The sequence below is a fragment of the Oryctolagus cuniculus genome, chromosome 20, assembly GCF_964237555.1.
Source record: "Oryctolagus cuniculus chromosome 20, mOryCun1.1, whole genome shotgun sequence".
NCBI lineage: Eukaryota > Metazoa > Chordata > Mammalia > Lagomorpha > Leporidae > Oryctolagus > Oryctolagus cuniculus.
In genome coordinates, this window is record NC_091451.1 from 22,745,682 (window position 1) to 22,764,317 (window position 18,636).

The 18,636-nt window shown below is 60.1% G+C and overlaps 1 long non-coding RNA gene across 3 annotated transcripts; it reads right to left on the reverse strand.

Moving 5' to 3' along the window:
* Positions 1–11,019: 11,019 nt before the first annotated feature.
* LOC103351682 (uncharacterized) lies at positions 11,020–17,588 on the reverse strand. Of its 3 annotated transcripts, none has more exons than XR_011385054.1 (5): positions 14,324–17,588; positions 14,034–14,132; positions 13,193–13,344; positions 11,567–12,263; positions 11,020–11,434 (listed from the first exon to the last, which is right to left on the reverse strand). It is a non-coding gene; the product is annotated as an uncharacterized lncRNA (long non-coding RNA). The 3 variants fall into 3 exon arrangements; XR_007911663.2 differs by having other exon boundaries at positions 11,567–11,788; positions 12,088–12,263; positions 14,034–17,588; XR_007911662.2 differs by having other exon boundaries at positions 14,034–17,588.
* Between the last annotated feature and the right edge of the window lie 1,048 nt (positions 17,589–18,636).

Genomic DNA, 18,636 nt, shown 5'->3' on the forward strand with positions numbered 1-18,636 from the left:
CAGTCTGGGCTCCCACTCGGGTGGCAGGGACCCAGCTACTGGCGCCAACACCTGCCGCCCCGTAGGGTGCACACTAGCAGGAAGCTGGAATTGGCACCAGGACTGAGACTCGAACCCAAGCTCTCCGAGATGGGATGGGGCGTCAACCACTGTGTCCAACACCCGCCCACTGGTCCTCCCCGAGACCCCTGCCAAGGGCATCTCCCTCCAGCCAGGCCTCGTCTCCAGAGCCCCTCCCTCGCTCCTCACTGCCCCAGCCCCTGCAGCTGGACATTGGCCTGGCCTCTGGCCCAGTGTCCACACTGGCTCAGAGGAACGGATCCCTCCCCTTGCTATGGGGTCCCTGGGCTTCCCTCAGCTGGCACTCCCTGCCCTGGAGGCGCCCCCCACAATGAGTGCCCGCCTCCCCTCCCCTTGTACCCAGGGGGTGATCTCCAGGCCCCTGTGGCTCCAAAACACTGACTCGGCAATTCTCTGCCTCAGCCGCAGCCACGGAGCCGCCCCTCCTCCCTGCACCGCCCAGCCCCCTTCTCCTTTGTCACCTCACTTGGCAGTGCCCTGAATCCCAGAGAGAGGAGCTTTCATCATTTTTTCCCTTTATTTTTATCAAAGGTGGTTTTTTTTTTTTTTCCAAAAATTGTGTCTCCCCTGAGACAGTGCAGTCTCTGAGCCGGCTCCCCTGGTTTCCATGGCGACAGCAGCTGGCTCACATGTGTGGTTGCTATGAAAACGAGGCTGGTTCTCCTCCCCTTCTTCCCAGCCGCCACTCAGCCACCTCGCCACCCCCTCCTCTCTCCACACCACTTGCTGCCAGGAAAAGGCCCCGTGAGCCCCCAGGGGCCCTGGAAGCAAACCCCACCTTGACTCCTGGCTACGCAGTCGCCAGGTAACCAGATCTTCCTCCCGGCCCAGAGAATGAGGTGCTCTCCACGCAAGGCACGGGCACACACAGCCTTGTGCCCTGCTATACAACGGTCTGGGCGAATCCTGCCTCTTCCTGGGGCCGGAGACTGACCCGTCCCTGACCAGCCCGGGGTACAGGCTCAGCAGAAAGCTGACCAAGCCGTGGGCCACGAAGCCTCTGTCTGCCTAAGCAGGGATGTGCCAAAGAAAAGAAAAATTCTTGGGCAGAAAATAGGAGCCATAGACGTGAAGACAGGGGGAGAGAGGGGATAGCTCCACGCTGCCTGTCTCCTGGGTTCCCCCGCGGACACACAGACACCGCCAGGGTGGGAGCCAGGACCCCCGCCTGCCTGCTCCAGATCCATCCTCTTTGCCTGAGACCCCAAAAGGTTCCTGGAGACTGGTCTTAGCTGTGGTTCTTCACAGAGCCGTTTTGCTCGTTTTCTTCTGTGAATATGTATTAAACGAATCTGTATAAAAGAAGCCACACATCTGTTTGTCTGCTCTTAGAGGGAAAACGGGACCTGGAAGGAGCCCAGAACTGGCATGTCACGGGCTCTTTTAGTTCAATGCTGGAGCAGGCAGTGTGGCCGCCTGGTCCCCGAGACACTGTGACACACGCTGGGCCCAGAGAGGTGCAGTGACTCCCCTGCTGTCTGTAGCTGTAGCAACGGGGACCCTGTCCTGGGAGTGGAACGACAGGCCCTGGCCAGCTCAGGGCAGAGCCAGAGTGAGATCCACATGGACCAGATGTCGCGGGGATAGAGGTGTCAGGGGCCGGGGACTCAGACCGGGAGCTCAGGCAGCCCTCTCCTCATCCGTGTCCCCTTACTCAGTCCCCAACCCCTGCTCGGTCTCCCAGGCCTCAGATGGGGACTTTGACTCAACTGGAGCAGAAAGGGGAGGATCCCAGCTTGTCCCCTGCAAGGCGTCCTCACAGACGAAGCTCGTCCTGCACCAAGGGCAAGTTCTCTGTTTCCTGCCCCCACCGGCAGCCAAGACACAGGCAGCGGCCCCGGGCATCTGGGGAGATGCGATCAGAACCCGGCCTAGGCGGCAGGCGGTCCTGGGCTGTGGGAGTGAGAGGCCTGCGAGGCCTGCTGATGGCCCCCATCCCCGCCTCGGATGGGCACACGGAGAGGCGGGGCTCGCCCTGGCTCCCACCCAGCCCTCATCCGGCCAGCTGTGAAGGCAGAGACAGGGACCAGAGAACAAAGACAGAGGTGCAGGAGGGAGGGGACGGGTCTTGCTCAAGGGGCTGCCAGGGAGCAGGGCTGGCTTTGCTCCTCAGGGATGGGCTGAAGGTCAAGGCCTCCTCACTGCTCAGGGCAGCGGTGGCTCTGGTCCACCACAGGCTCCTCCCTGTGCTGGAGCAGGACTGAGGGTCACACAGCCTGGCCACAAGTAATGGGTCGTGTCCACGTTGGCTCCCCTCTACTGCCCCTCCTGTGGCTTCTTGGATGCCTCCTGTGACAGGGAGCTCCCCACCTCACAGGTAACTCATCTCCCTGCACTTGGCTGGGAGGAGACAACACCCTGTGTTGGGGAAGTGGAGGGGTTTGCAGGGTCCCCCTAGGGTATCTGCGCTACCCTCTGCCTCGCACGGTCTTTATTGGAGACCCAGGACGAGGAACCCCCGGGTGTGCCTCTGGCCTGTGGCCATCACATCCGCCCTCACTCCAAGCGGGTCTTCCTGATACTAGCAATAAAACCCCCACCCCCACAGGACCACTGTGTTGCCCTGGACCCTTCCCACAAGCCTCAGCTCCACATGGGATGCAGCCACCAGCCTGGCTCCGGTCCCGCCGTCTCGGCTGCTCCCTCCTCCTCGCCCTTGGTCTGTGTCCTTCCTAAGCTCTGAGTGTGCCCTTCCCCAGTGTGAGCTCATCCACCGCTCTGATGAGCCGCCTCGTGCCCAGGCTCCGCCCCTCCTCCCTCACGGTCGCACTGTCGCCGTTTCACGGTCAAGGCCTGCCAGGTTGCATCAGCTCCTTATTTTCAGGCTTTTATTTTAGGATTGTGCTCTCCTTGTCCATCTGTGTGTGTTTATTGTTTAAGTTGTATCTATCTATTTAAAAGGCAGCATGAAAGCGAAAGACAGAGAGAGAGAGAATCTTCCATTTTCCATCCATTCGTTCACTCCACAAACACCGGCAACAGCCAGGGCTGAGACAGGCTGAAGCCAGGAGACAGGAACTCCATCCATGTCTCCCACATGGGTGGCAGGGGCCCAATTTCTTTAGCCATCACTGCTGCCACCGAGAAGCAGGGGCAGGGGGCCTGCGCCGTGGTGTAGCGGGTTAAGCTGCCCCCTGTGATGCCGGCATCCCGTATGATCAGAGTTTGAAGTCCCAGCTGCTCCACTTCCCATCCAGCTCCCTACTAACGGTCTGGGAGAGCAGCAGAGAATGGCCCAAGTGCTTGGGCCCCGGCACCCACATGGGAGACCCGGAAGAAGCTCCTGGCTCCTGGCTCCTGGCCTGGTTCCTGGCTTTGGCCCAGCCCTGACTTTTTCTGCCAATTGCGGAATGAACCAGCAGATGGAAGGTCTCTCATCTCTCTCTCTCTCTCTCTCTCTCTCTCTCTCTCTCTCTCTCTTTCCCCCTTTCTCTGTAACTCTGCCTTTCAAATAAATAAATAAATCATTAAGGCTGGCGCCGCGGCTCACTTGGCTAATCTTCCGCCTGTGGCGCCGGCACACCAGGTTCTAGTCCCAGTCAGGGCGCTGTCCCGGTTGCCCCTCTTCCAGGCCAGCTCTCTGCTGTGGCCCGGGAGTGCAGTGGAGGATGGCCCAAGTGCTTGGGCCCTGCACCCCATGGGAGACCAGGAGAAGCACCTGGCTCCTGGCTTCAGATCAGTGCAATGCGCCAGCCGCGGCGGCCATTGGAGGGTGAACCAACGGCAAAGGAAGACCTTTCTTTCTGTCCCTCTCTCTCTCACTGTCCACTCTGCCTGTCAAATAAATAAATAAATAAATAATTTAAAAAAAAAAAAAAAGAAGAAGAAGAAGCAGGAGCAGCGGCAATGGGGGGAGGACAGGAACCCAGGTGCTCCTCTAAGGGGTCCGAGTGTTTCAAGCCTGGCTTACCCCCTGGGCCACACCACTCGCCCGCCCTCGCCCTCTCCCTCGCCCTCGCCCTCGCCCTCGCCCTCGGTGTTTTGAATGTAACCTGACTACCATCCCCCTCCTCTCCAGGTCTTGCTGGCTTTGAAGCCTGGAGCGTGTATTAACTCCCGCGGCTGCTGCCGGAACCAATCACCAGGAACAGTAGCTTGAAACCGAGGACAGCCCTTCTCTCCTGGCTCTGGAGCCGCGGTGCTGGCAGGGCCACGTTCCCCCTGCAGCCTCCAGGGACTGGGCCCTGCCTTGTCCCTTGGGAGCCTGTGGCAGCTGCCAGCCCTGCTGGGTGTTCCTCGGCTTGCAGGTGCATCACTCCAGTCTCTGCTGTCGCGGTGGTGACCTTGGTGGTGACCTTGACCTCACCACCCAGGATCCAGGTTTCCTCCTTCTGTCACGGGTCTTTGAAGGCAGAGCCCACCCAAGTCCTGTATGTCCTCATCTTAACTTGATTCCACCCACAAAGACCCTATTTCCAAAGAAGGTCCCATCCGCTGGTTCCAGGGGGACGTGAATTTGGGGAGGGATGCTCTCTGACCCAGGTGCTCTCGCTTCCTCTGTTTTGATTTCTGCCTTTCCCTTAGCCCCAGCACCAAGAGACTGCTCACCCCCGCAACACCCCTGCCTGTCCCCTTCACCACCCCAGGCTTTCCTCTGGGCCACACTGCGTCCCTTGCTAAGATCGGAGATCCTAAAGATGCGCCTACCCTGCTCTGGGCCTCAGTCTCCTGATCTGCAAAACGGAGATAATTATAATACCTACTTGATAGGTTTGTTGCCATAATTAAGTGACTTACTCTGGGAACAGATAGAAAAATAACGCCGGGGCTGGCACTGTGGCAGAGTGGGCTAAAGCCTCTGCGTGTGGTGCCTGCATCCCATATGGGTGCTGGTTTGAGTCCCAGCTGCTCCTCTTCCGATCCAGCTCTCTGCTGTGGCCTGGAAAAGCAATGCAAGATGGCTCAAGTGCTTGGGCCCCTGCACTCACTGGGAGACCTGAAAGAAGCTCCAGGCTCCTGGCTCCGGATTGGCTCAGCTCCGGCCATTGCGGCCATTTGGGGAGTGAACCAGCGGGTGGAAGACCTCTCTCTCTCTCTCTCTCTCTCTGCTTCTCTGTAACTCTGCCTTTGAAATAAATAAATAAATCTTTTAAACACACACACACACACAATCACGAATGCCTGTATCCCGTATCTGAGTGCCTGGGATCCAATCAGGCCTCTGCTTCCAATCCAGCTTCCTGTTAGTGTGCACCCGGGAGGCAACAGGTGAAGACTGAAGCACTTGGGTCCCTGCCAGCCACACAGGGGACCCAGGCAGAGTTCTGGGCCCCTGGCTTTGGCCTGTCCCAGCCCTGGCTGTTGCAGGCATTTGGGGAGTGAACCAGCAGGTGCCAGATCTCTACCCCTCCCCCACCTCATCTGCCTTTCAAATACAAGAAAACAAATAAATAAAAATTTAAAAAGAAAACAGTGCCTGGCACAGAATGGTGGCCACTGGGGTTCCTGGCATGGATTCCTACCACTTTCAAAGCACAAATGCCACCGCGTCACTCTGCGTCCCACTGCAGTCAGCCGTTCGCAATGGAGCACACAGGACCTTTGGGGAGGCAGCCCTCCCCTGCTGTGCCACACACACACACACACACACACACACACACCATTTCCCAGCTCTCAGGAAGCCCCAGCCTGCTCCTCTCCCTACCGACATCTTGTCTCGCCTCGGAGTGGAGCCTCTGGGCCCCACTGCTCCTCATCCCACCACCTACCAGCAGGTGTCCGAGATGGGTCTGTAAGGCCAGCGCTGTGGGCTCTCCCTGTAGCTCAGGCTGCCTCGCAGAGCCCCAGGGCACGGGAAGGGAGGAAGCACATGCGAATACAAGGGGTTCATCTTCCAGACCCTCCGAGACGCCTCTGACCTGCATCCCACTGGACGCCCACCTGTCTTCACCGGATTGGTGGGGGGGGCTGACTCCCACCAGCCCTCAGAGCCACCTGCTCTCGGCCTGCAGCCTCTCCTGCCTCCTGGGCCTCTGCAAACTGCTGCCTCTCTCCCTCAGCCCCAGCCTCGGCTGCTTTCCTTTCTCCCCTCGCCGAGGCTGCCCAGAGCTGGCCCTCTCCTGGGCTGCTCTTCGACTTCTGTAATTGCATTTATTTGCATGCACCTGTCATTTGGGGATGCATTTGCAGAAACCCCTCTGCAGTACAGTGTTGTGCATTTAGGCGGGAGCAGGGGAGCAGCCCCCAGCTGGCAGGCAGCAGGGAGCAAGATCTGTAGGCCTCCTGGGAGCTCCTGCTCCTGCTCCACCCCTCTCCAGAGAGCAACAGCTCAGGGCACCCCCAGGGCTTGCCGTGGGGCACCGGCTGCCCTGCTGGCAGAGGTGGGAGGGGAAGCTGCTCCTTTAGGGCATCGCCAGTGGGAAAGGCTCCTCCAGATCAGAAGAAGAAAGGCCTTCGGATGCCCTTCAGAGGTCTCGGGGCTAAGACCAAGAGGCACTAGTGCCCTCCTGGCAGGAAGGCAGTCCTGGGTGACAGAATTACCCATAGCCCAAGGGCTTGGACTGTAATGTAATGCACACTTCTCACGTGGCCCTTGTTTTCCTGTGGGCTAAGATGCCAAGCCTGTCTGCACAAGGGCGCTCCAAGAATTTCACGGAAAAACTGGAATTAAGGGCAGGGGCAGGTGTTTGGTGCAGTAGTGAAGATGCTGCCCGGGACATCCCGTATCCAAGCGCCTGGTGTGAATACTGGCGCTCGTGCTTCTGATCCAGCTTCCCGCTAATGTGTGCTCCGGGAGGCAGCAGGCGATGGTTCCTCCAATGTGGAAGACCTGGATGGAGCTCCAGGCTCCTGGCTTCAGCTTGGCCCAACCTTGGCTATGTGGGCATCTGGGGGAGTGAACCAACGGCTGGAAGATCTCTCCATGCACGCTCACTCTGCCTTTCCCATGAAAATGAAAATTTTTTTTTTTTTAAAGAAAGATAGTTGTATTTTGGTACCAAAAATTTTCAAAACCCGTGCTTGGTTTTTGAACACAGACTTTTCCCATGAACTTTCTGAGACAGTCTCTTAGGCATGGGTTTCAAAGTCGTTCTGCACCAAGATAAAGGTATCTTAACGCTGTCCCCACGGGCTGTCTGAAGCACCGTCACACTGATGGGGCATCTCTCAGCCACACAGGCCAGCTGCAGTCCTTAAGCCCAGTCTTACTGGGCTCGCAGCAGCGTGGCCTCTTCCCCACCACGCCCAGCTCCAAAGCCTCAGGGCTTCTCCCCCAGATCTCCAGGCCAAAGGCACCCCGGCCCACATCAGAGCCCCGGCAGTCTCCTTGCACACCCCTCTGCCCGCTGCCCCCCCCCCCCGCCCCGGCCCCCCGGAACCCGCTCAGAGGGTGGCCACGCTTACCTTCTGGAAGCTTCTCTCTAGCGCCCTCTGCAGGCCCTGGCCTCCACCGCACCCACCTCATGGGCCTGTGTTCTCAAAGGATCCCTGGGCGCCCCGCCCCCTCCATGGCCCCTTTTCTCAAATCACGATGTGACCACGAGGTCCAAAAGCAGAGGTCAATACATTAGAAGTGGTTTGCTACTCTCCCGAGACAACACAGTAGCATTATCCACGGTCTGCTCACATTCAGATCTGAGCTGGGCGAGCTTCGCTGCAGGGCTGGCCTTGGCACCCCAGTGAGGATGCTGCTTGGGGCGTCCAGGTCCATGTCGGAGTGACTGGGTTCAAGTCCCCGCTCCACTTCAGATCCCAGCTTCCTGCTCATGTGCACCGTGGGGGCAGCACCGATGGCTCCAGTGCTTGGACCCTGGCACCTGTGGGAAGACCTGGATGAAGCTTCTGGCTCCTGGCTTTGACCTGGCCCAGCCCTGGCTGTTGCGGCCATCTGGGGAATCAAAATCTCTGTGTGTGTGTGTGTGTGTGTGTGTGTCTGTAACTCTTTCAAATAAATCAATAAATCTTAAAAAGAAACAAAAAGTGGATTTCTGGGAAGCTGAGAGACGAACTTGGAGAGAGCCTTCCCCGCCAGGGGACCCGGATGTGTCCTGCTCCGCCCTGTGCAGCCCCTCCCACAGCCCTGCGTTCTCCCGTGAGGAGGGGCTCGGGGCCCAGGCTTGAGCAGGCCAGAAGAGCAGGCCCTCATGGTCATGGTCACGCTCCTCCCCGGGCCTGCTCCCCTGCAGCCCCACCTCAGGGCTGCCCAGTCCTCCACCTGGAGTCCAGGAAGGATGGTGGGCTGGAACATCGGCACCGGATGGACGCCAGCTGTGCTTTGCTTTCACAGCTGGAATGCAGCCTGCTCCCTCTCACATCTCCCCAACCTGTCCCAGGCCTGCTCCCACTGCCAGCTCCCTGCTAAGCCCTGGGGGCCCCAGGCGGGTGTCACAGGCCCCTCTCTGGAGCAAGGAAACAGGAAGCGTGCCACCCCCTCTGAGGCTCCCCAGCTGCCTGCCTCAGTGCCTTTGCACAGCTTCCCCATTGAATACACAGAGGTTCCAGATGGGTCCAACCATGCTGGGGTAGGGGGCTTATCATCATGGAGGCTGTACTCTGTGTGGTGACCTAGTCATCACGTCCCCGCTTTAAGCAGCTCTGGGAGGTGGGCGTGGTCATCCCCTCTGCACAGACACACGGAAGCTCCCACACCTGAAAGTGACCGAGGCCACAGAGCAGCAAACAGGAGGGCTCCGATGCTCTGGCTGCAAAGCGCCCCCTGTGAGATGACCACCGGCACAGGGGTCTTCCATGGATGGGCCCCCCCCCACACCACCCCCTCCATTCCCCGGGCCACCTTCCCTGGGGCCGGTGCAGGGGCCTGTGGTGCCACACCCAGCTGGAGCTCCGCCTGCCCCCATGGACCAGGCCCCAGCCAGCCGCACTGGTATCCAGGCAACCAGCTTCAGGCTCCAGAAGAGCAGAAACAGCTGGGCGCTGCGGGCTGGGAGCCTGGGAGCCGGCAGGCGGGCAGCGGGTTATTTTGAGCCTGCTCTTCTCACCCTCCCAGATCTGACCTGCTAGCGCCTGTCCCCAGGCTCGTCCTTGTCACTGCCGCCTGCAGCAGGGGAGGGTCTCCAGGGTGAACACCTGGCCCAGCCTGATTTAGGCAAGGTCAGGGGGGGAGAAGTGCTGTGAGCAAAGGAGGGAGGGAGAGGAGGCCCAGGCTGCCAGGATGAGCCCTGGGGTCAGCCCTGGGGTCATCTGATAAACAAGTCCCGGCCAGGACAAGGATGACCAGTGTGACTTAGCAGGGCAGGGCTGTCAGCTGAAGCTGGCCCAGTTCCACCTTGCCTGGTAGTAGCCAGGCTGTACCTCTCCGAGCCTCTCATCTGTGAGATGATGGAAATGAGGGAGGGGTCGGGGAGGGGCGTGCCTGTCCCCCCTTCCCCCCCCCCCCCGGCCTGGGCCTGCCCCTGCTGGCCTGATGGCTCCCCCACACTGGATTCTGTCTCCCGCGGGCTATTTCTGTCTCCTGTGCTAAAGGTCAGCGCCGGCGGCCGCTGCCTCTCACCTCTCCGTGGTGTTTGTCCAGTGGCCCTGGCTGTGGCTGCCCCACATGGCTTTCCCCAGCCCCTGCCTCGACCCCAGGTGGCCTGGGCAGGCCCACCTGCGCGTGCACATGTGCGGGCCTGGAGCGCGGCCTCACTGACCACAGCAGTGGTCATTGATCATTCAGGTGACCGAGGCTGAGTCCCGGCTGCCCAAGCCTCTGGCCCTCGCTCCAGCTCCAGATCAGGGATGATGGAAAGACAGCAGGAGACTGCACATTCCCCAGGGTCCCACCCTCCCCCCTTAGGAGGTGAGGTCTGGGGGCTGTGACAGGTGTGGGGGGGGGTGGAACAGGCAGTGTCCTGGAAGGAGAGGATCTGGTGAGGGAGTCTCCTGCAACCAGAGCCCAGAACAGGAACCAGGGCCAACCCGGGAAGGGCCACCAGTACCCAGAGGCACCCTGCGGGATGCACTGACCCTCCGGGCAGCAGCCGCCGGCATCTTTCCATGCGTCAGCGGTGACTCCTGGACAGGGAGCCACGATCCCCGTGTCACAGGGCTCCTCCTGAGGCTTGGGGCACAGACTACCTCCCAAGACACACGCAGGAAAGCGCTGCGTCCCAGTTGGCTGTTTCTTCACATCCAGGTTCCTACAAGGGCCCCAGCCCTGGGTGTGCAGACCAAAGGGGCGTGGATTGCTTAGAAGACTGGCCCTGCCCACCCCACCCTCTCCCAGGGTCCCAGAAAGCAAAGTGAGGGGACAGGGCCCCCAGGACCCGGGCTGGGGATTGTGGTGGTGCAGACAAGGCAGGACACCTGCCGAGGCCTCAGTTTCTCCCATTCTCCCAGCCCAAGGAAGGGGGCAGCCTGCGGGGGCTGGGGGTGGGGAAGTGGGAGGGAGCAGCCCCCAGCCCCGCCCCAGCCAGCTTCTTCCATTCTTCCCAGAAGCCCCAGTGTCCTGACACTGTACTGTCGCTGAGGCACCAGGCCTCAAAAGCAAGATAAACAGAAGCAGAGGGGGCTTGGGAGGAGCATTCCAGAGCTAAAAATAACCCGGACGGCTGCTGGGGGAGCAGGCGGCCCCACGCGCCCACTCCCTCCCCAACCTGGCCCCAGCCGGCCAGCTCAGCTGTCTGCACTCTGCACTGTGCTGCGTCCCCGTGGCCATGACCCCTTCCCCAGGCAGCGGAAGTGAGAAGCCCACCACCGCGAGGCCCTCCCCGCCATGGTGAGGCACCCCCTGGAAGGTCTGGGCCTCCCCAAGGGCCCTCAGCTCACCCACCCTCCCTCCTGCCTTCTCTGTCACTGTTTTTTTTTTTTTTTTTTTTTTTTTTTCAACACAGCTTTGCAGAATCAGCCAAAGCTGGGAGGGGGGCCGGCAGATGGGAAGTGCCTTGATCTTCCTAGAAATGTGCCCGCTGGCCAGAGGGAAGCAGCTGTCCCCCTAAGGACGCAAGGGAGAGAGAGTGTGCGGGAAAGAAAAAAATCCAGGGGGAGACGGACGCTCGCTCCTTTTTGAAGATTTCTTTTATTTATTCGAAAGAGTGATGGAGAGAGAGGGCACACGAGAGCTTCCATCCGCTGGTTCACGCCCCAAATACTGCAACAGCTGCGGCTGGGCCGGCGAAGCCAGGGGCCTGCAGCCCCATCAGGGTCACCCACGTAGGTGGCAGAGGCGCATTAGCAGGGAGCCGGATTGGAAGCAGAGCAGCCAGGACGGGAACCGGCAAGGCCCAATTGGATGCTGGTGTCTCCAGCGGCCGCTTGAGCCGCTGCTCCACCAGGCCGGCCCCCAGGACAAAACTGCTTCAAGCGCCCCTTGTGTGCCAGAACCCTGCTGGGCTGTCTGTCCGTGGTGTTACTCTGTTCTCATGGAAGGGATGTGTTGTCACGTTCCCACCTTCTAGAGATGGAAACAGAGGCTCTGAAATGCAAAGAAAGAACCAATGTCATAAGAGGCAGCCCAGGTGGGAGGGGGTGTCCCCGGGCCCTGGTTCTCCCTCAGAGATTCCCACTGGACGCCAGCTCTCCCCTGCGGCTGCGTCCACGGACCCACCTCCACGGTTGGGACTGGACAGCCTGTGCCGCCGGCAGGCCCCTTTCTGCGAGGACAGCAGAGGCAGAGTCCTGCCCATCTTGTGGGACAGGGCTGCGGAGACAGGTGCTCCTCACCCACGACACCCTCGGGTCTCCCTGCAGGAGTCCAGCCAGGGAGCACAGAAGCTCCGAGGGACCATGCCCAGCTCCAGGAGGCCGGGAGACAGCAGGACACCCTTTCCTGAAAAGCCAAGAGGCCTCAGCCAGGCCGCACAGCATCAGCCTGATCCCCACGGCTCCACCCACGCCGAGGTTTGCGCTTCCCCTGGCCACAGGCGGCAAAGCAAGCATCCAGACTGCTAAACCCGGAGCAAGCAGGGAAGGCTTAGATGGGACTTAGCTACTGTCTCCAGCCAGCAGAGGGGTTTGGGTGCAGGGCATGGGAGGCAGCTGCTGTCCTCCTGAGATGCAGAGAAGCAAGAAGAAAAGGGCGCGGTCACACAGAGAGAGCTCAGCGTCCCCGCCAGGGCGCCCCGGCACCTGCTCATCCCCGTGAGAAAGCTCTGGTCACTGGCAAGCTCTCCCTGCGGGCTGGAGCTGCGCCTCTCGCTGTCTGCTTCTGCTCCCCTCTCTGCAGAAAAGGCCCCGCAGGCTTGCCAAGGAACGAGAGGATTCAGGACCACGCCGCTGCCCGGGCTGAGGCCGCTCCCCAGGCTCTAGTCCAGACACACACAGTTAAGGCGCCATTCTCACGGGACGCCTCAGGTAGCAGGACTGGAAGCTTTCAGTGCCCAGCCCTTACACACACCTACCGGGGATGGCTCCAGGCCCAGCAAGCGCGGGACCTTGGTTTACCAGGCTGGCCGGGAGCCTCGAGCCAGAGACTGGGAGTTCCGAGACTCATCCAGACCTCACCCTACCCGCCTTTCTCCACCACTCTAAGCTGTCTGAATCCCCGCCGCTTCTCACCTCCCGGCTGCCCCCTCAGTCCAGAGAAGCACCTGTTCCCTGCCCCATCCACCCAGAAGTCAGAGCACCCTCAGTCCACGCCGGTCTCCCCGGGCAAACCTCACAGTGGCTGGTGCAATGCACTTCAGAGGGAAACCAAACCCCTGGGGCCCACACTGCAGCAGCATCTGGGACGCCTGCGCCCGTATCCTTGCTAAGAGCCTGTGACAGCAGCAGAAGATGGCCCTTGCCATCCACATGGGAAACCCCATAGAATTCCAGGCTCCTGGCCATCTGGGAAGTGAACCAGTGGATGGAAGATCTTCCTCTCTCTCTCTCTCTCTTTGTTACTCTGCCTTTCAAATAAATAAAATCTTTAAAACAAAACAAAAGAACGCTAGTCCTCACCACGGGCTACCAGGCCCTCCGCACCCTGCCTCCTGCAGGACCCTGGATTTCCCCAGGGCTTTCGCGCGTGCCCTTGCTCCCTGAAAGGCCCTTGCATGAGCTACTCACCTGCCTGGCTCCCTCTCCACCCTCAGCCCTCAGCTGCAAGGCCACCTTCTCAGACACACGTGCCCTAGTGTCTCATCCATGTCAGATTCTTTTTTTTTTTTCCCGTTCTCTGTTGGGGGCCTTGTCTCATTTGTATCATTGCAGCATGTTCACTCACTGTCTGCTGCACTGGTGTACCCACCTGAGAATGGAGACCCTGGCTCTCCCACGCACTGCTCCACCTGCTGCATTCCACATAGGGCTTGGCACCCGGAGACACTCAGGAGTATTTTTGCAATGATAAACAACACCCTAGCCCTGTGCAGGCTGCAGGGGGGTTAGAAGTCAGCCCTCCTGGGAAACAATGAGATGGGCATGAAGACTGCCTGAGCCCCCCCACCTCTCCACTCCCCAACCCTCCCACCCCTCCTCCCCTCCCCTGTGCCTCCTCAGAGGAGGGATGCATTTAAGGAAGTCCGGCCGCTTCTGGTTTATCCGCTCCCTCACTCTCTTATAAATTCCTTAAGCAAAACCCAAGTGCTTCCTGATGGCCATAAACCGTTCGAGGGAAAACACCAATCAAGTCCCTCCTTCAGCAACCTGACGTTAATGCAAGAAACATTCAATTAGAACCAAGTAAACAAGAAACCCAGGGCAGCCACTGGTCGGGAAGCTGCAACACCAGAGCTGGGTTCTGGGAGTAGAGTTTGGGTGAGATGGCAGCTGGGAAAGGAAGTCAGCGGAGCCCTTGGCTAAGGAAGGCAGGGCAGGGCTGGATAGGCCAGAGCACCTGCCTCCCAGCCCATTTTATCACCAGGCAGTAAGATGTCACCGGTGGCAGGGTTTCAATAAGGGTGCCTTTGGCCAACCGATTCCCCATAACGGCAACACAGGTAGCTGTGTCTCTTTAAAGTCTTGTGTGCACTGAGCGCCCCCGACCATCCCTGGCAGCCCCACTGGGCTTGTCCCTTAAAGGGAGAATGCAGATTCCTTCAGTGGTGTATGAGGTCAGCACTAATGGGTTCTCTGTGTTAATTACCCACCTGCTGGACCTGCGCACCTGCAGCACAGGATAGCTGCAAACCAGGCACGCACAAGTAGACAGAACAGCCTCCACTGTCACATGGCTTGTAAAAGGCACTCTGCGGTGAGTAAAAACGAAACAGCAGGGGCTGGCATGGTGGCGCAGGGGCGAAGTTGCCCTGTGCAACACCAACATCCGCTATTTGAACACCACTTCCAGTCTCGGCTGCTCTGCTTCCTACCCAGCTCCGTGCTAATGCGCCTGGGAAAGCAGCCACGATGGCCCGAGTGCTAGGGCCCCGGCACCCACCTGTGAGACCCAGATGGAGTTCCAGGCTCCTGACTTTGGCCTGGCCCAGTCCTGGTTTTTGCAACCATTAGGGGAGTGATCCAGCAGATGGAAGTGTGGGATCTCTCTCTCTCTCTCTCTCTCTTTCTCTCTTTGGCACACTGCCTTTCAAATGAAGAAAACTAATCTTTAAAAAATAAAACCAGCGCTGCAATCTATTTGTGAAAAGTGACTTGAATGCTAAGATGACTGAAAGAAACAACATGCATGTCAGTGAGCAAGCTCAGTACGGATGTGGGAGGGGGGCAGGTGGGGGGGCAGGCACCCCGGGAGGTGTGCAGGCCTCTGGGCAGGGCACCCATCTGCTCCTTGTTCAGCTCGCCCCACCTCACACACTCAGCCATCAAACGTGGGCATCTCACCACGGTCCCAGGCCTCACAGGCTCCGGGTGGGGGCAGCTGGGAGGAGGGACCGAGCAAGGGTGGCTCCAGGACCCATTCAAAGCCCCCTCTTCCGCCCTGGGGTACGGCCTCCACCTCCTTGCTCCCCGCCGAAGCCCTGGGAGCCCACCCCCGTGCTACTTCAGAACTCCTTCCTTCAGCCACGCGCCAGCCGGGTCTGGCACCTCTTCCCAGGCTCTGACCGCGCCGTCTGCGTGTGGGATGCCGGCAGAAGCTTCGCCTGCCGCCTCCGCGCCCCTCTGCAGGCACAGCCATCGTTAACACGCGCACATCCGGCCTTGCCGCTGCCCACGGAAGGCCCACGGGCCTCGGAGACCCTGCCCCTGCCCGCCGCCCCACGGCACGCGGGGCTGGGCGCAGGGCGCGCTTCCGGGGGCTCCGCCGCAGGACAAAGCGCGACCCCCAGCACGCGGCGGGCAGAGGCCACCGTCAGGTCCCTCTTCCCCGCGGAGCTGAGTGACCAGCCGGTGTCGCCATGGAAACCGCTCACCCCGCCTCCAGGGGCCTAGGCCGTTCCCTGAGCCCGGCTGGCGGCTTCCCCAGCCGCCGCAGACCCGTTCAGCAGGCGAGACAGGCCCTGCCCTTTGGTCCTCTTTGGCCGGCTCTCCCACCAGCATCCCTTCCTCCCCTCTCGGCTCCTCCCAGCCCGCCTCCTTTCTAAGCCCTGGGAGGGGAGAGCCGAGCCGCGGAAGGACTGGGATTTTCAATTCTAAGCCGATTTCCCTCCGCAGCCAGCGAGCCCTTTCATGCGTTCCCCCTATTATCATAAACGCAGGAACTTGCATTAGGATGAATGAGCAGAGACTGCTGTCTTTGTCAGAGCCCTGGCGGATGGCCAGGCGTGGAATGACCTGAAACACTCAGCACTAAATGGAGCTGGAGAGGGGGTGGAGATCCCCCGCGGGGGAGAAATGGGGAGAGGGGTGGCCCTCCATCTCCTCTCCGATTAGAATAAGCAAGCGGTTGCCTTGTGCCCAGGCCCTGTGCTGAGCTCTCTGCACGGATTCTCTGGAATCAACACAAACCTCCTTCCTCCTGTTTATTCCCAGCCCGGTTTTACAGCGAGGATCAGACGTGTTAGGAACAGGCCCGAGAGCACACAGCCAATGCCTGTGACTCGAACCCAGGTGCCCCAATGTGGTTAAGATGCCCCAGGACCTAGAGGCTCCGAATCCTCCAAACCTTCCGCCTCCCTTCCACAGACTCCCTTGTCCCCTGCTGCAGTGGGTATCACGGATCCATTTCACTGCCCCGGCCTTGGAGGTGGAGGGTTGGTCCCCAGGCAGCGGGAAGAGGGATCCTCCTGACCCAAGGCTGCAGCGCTGAGGCCTTGTTTCATAGACCCGCCCCAGGGTCCCAAGGGCACCTACAGTGCACACGATCCGGTACTCCAGCCAGGCCCCAGCAAGTGTTTCTCAGGTGCCGTGCTGAGCAGTCGTGTTCACCTGCCAAGCCCTCCTCCTCCCCGCTCTCTGCACCCCAGGAGCCTGGCCTCTGAGGACTGTGCCTCCCAGCACTCTTGCTGTCTGATTCTGGAGGGACCCAGGCAATGGAATGAGGCAGCAGGCCATGGAGGGCAGGAGGAGAAGGAACTGGGCTATTTCTTCCCCTCTCTCCCCTGCTGAGCCCGGGGCTGGCAGAGGCTACATTCTTTCCACCCAGGCCTGCAGCTCCTGCCTGCTGGGGGCTGCCTGCAGCTCAGCTTGGCCACAGCTCTCCTGTGCTGCCTGCCCCTTGCTGCTCAGGCCCCCACCCCCAACCACACTCTGCTGCTAGTCCTGGGGGACTTCCCCTTTTTTGCTGGTTCCCCTCACCTGTCTACACTTCTAGAAAAAGGCACTTTCGTTGAAGTCACTTGCTCACTCCCTGTGAGCGTGCCACCTTCTGTTCCCAGACAGGAGTGCCTGTGCCCCTCTTTGTAGGTGGCAGGGAGCTGGCATGGCACAAGGCAGGCAATAAACAAGCAAATAAAAAACAGACTATGCCAGGAAGTAATGAGTGCTGTGAATGAATGAACAAAAGAAACAATCCATGGATGCACGCAATAAGTGAGAGGTCATGATTAGCCTTGAGAGATGATCTAGGAAGGCGAGGGAGCCTAGAGGGCACGCTCAAGGTCACATGGCGAATTATTGGTAAAAGCTGGGCTGGATTCCAGCTCTCCTGGGCTGTGTCACGGCCATGACCGGAGATGCAAAAGCCTGGGAAGTTCCTTCTGCTGCTCCTCCCCCTCCTGTAAGGACAATCTTGCAGCAGCGACAGTGAGGGCAGCAGTGGCATTCACAAGGCTCGAGCGGCTGAGCAAAAAGGGAGGTGTCAGCCAGCAAGAGCCATGGGAGCCGCGCAGATGCCCCCCTTCCGAGGGGCATCCTGGGAGCCCCTCCAGGCAGAGGGCACCCGCAGCCCCGGAGCTGCCCGCAGACCTGGAAGCCGTGTGGGAGGACAGGCCTGGGGTCCAGCTCACAGGGACTGCGTGGTGGTGGTGGTGGTGGTGGTGGTGGTGGGAACAGGCGCAGGGGAGGGCTTGGGCCCTGCCCCCATGGGGAGGGTATTGTTCTGTTGCTGACCAAGCCCCTGCCCACGTGCAGAGCTAGCTGGGAGCCTGTGACTGCCTGCCCCGGCTGACTGGGTCATCCGCTTCCCAAGCCCAGCTCTTTCCTTTCCACCAGCTCCCCTCTGTGTGCCCGCCCCTGGCGTCCCGCTGGGTGGAGAGGAAAAGCAGTCAGCCCTCGCTGGTGACACCTGCAGGGCACCGAGCAGAGGCTCCCACAGCTGGGTCCCAGCAGGGGAGCTGTCAGCCCAGCTCTGAGCTGGGGAAACAAGTTCCTGCGATTTATCTCCGGGCAATGGCAGAGGGAAGATTCAAACTCAGACCCGACCCGGCAGCTACCGGGGAAGACGGAGATCCTGTCTCCCATTGCTCCTCAGAGTCCTGCCAGGGAGCTTCCCGGACACAACAAGACGGCCCTCTCCTCGGGCCTGGAACCGGGCCTGCCAGCCCCACCCTGCCCTCCCTCCTCTCCCCATTCCTTCAGGGTTGGCCGCTCTGAAGCTCATGCTGTCCCATTTGGGCCCTTAGACTCAGGTCCACGCCCAGGGGAGCTTCTTTGCCCCGTGGCCCTGTACCAGGCTCCCGGCCTGGTGGCCAGACTGGGGTTGCCATGGCAATGCCCTGCCCTTGGACTGCCTCGTGGGCCCCCGCAAGCCACTGGAATGTCTCAGAAATCCCACCCTTTGGGCCGGCATCCAAACGCCTCTCCCAGACGGCCGCTCTCATTGTGAGCAGCAGGAAAATCCTCTCAGGGCTGTCCTGATTTTCAGTTTGCAAAACAGATGGCCACCACGGCCGGGCCGGCCACACGCCCTCTTCACTCCTCCCCATCTCCGCACCGTGCCGTGCTCACAAACACAGCCGAAATGCTGGCCTCGGCACCCCGTTCTCCTCGCTATGACCTCAGCTTCCTCATCCTGCCCGGGACTGATAGCAGTCATGCACGCATCCTTGGCTGTTCACGCAAACTGAGACACTCAATGACTCACCATCAGTGCCACCTCCTTGGCCAGCTTCCCCCAGGCTTTCTACTTAAAACTGCAAAGCCATCCCCACGCCAGACACCCCCACCTCCCTCTTTCCACCATAGCTCGTCTGGATGAGATGACGGGTGCGAGGGCTCACTGGAGTCACGGACTGGCTCCCCTCTGCAACGCCGGCTCCCCGAGGACAGGGACTCAGTTTGTTTTAATTAATTTGAGAAACAGAAGGACAGAGAGCTCCCACCCACTGGTTCACTCTCCAAACGCCCCCAGCAACTGAGGCTGACCTGAAGCCAAAGCCAGTTGCCAGGAACCCCATCCAGGTCTCCCATGTAGGT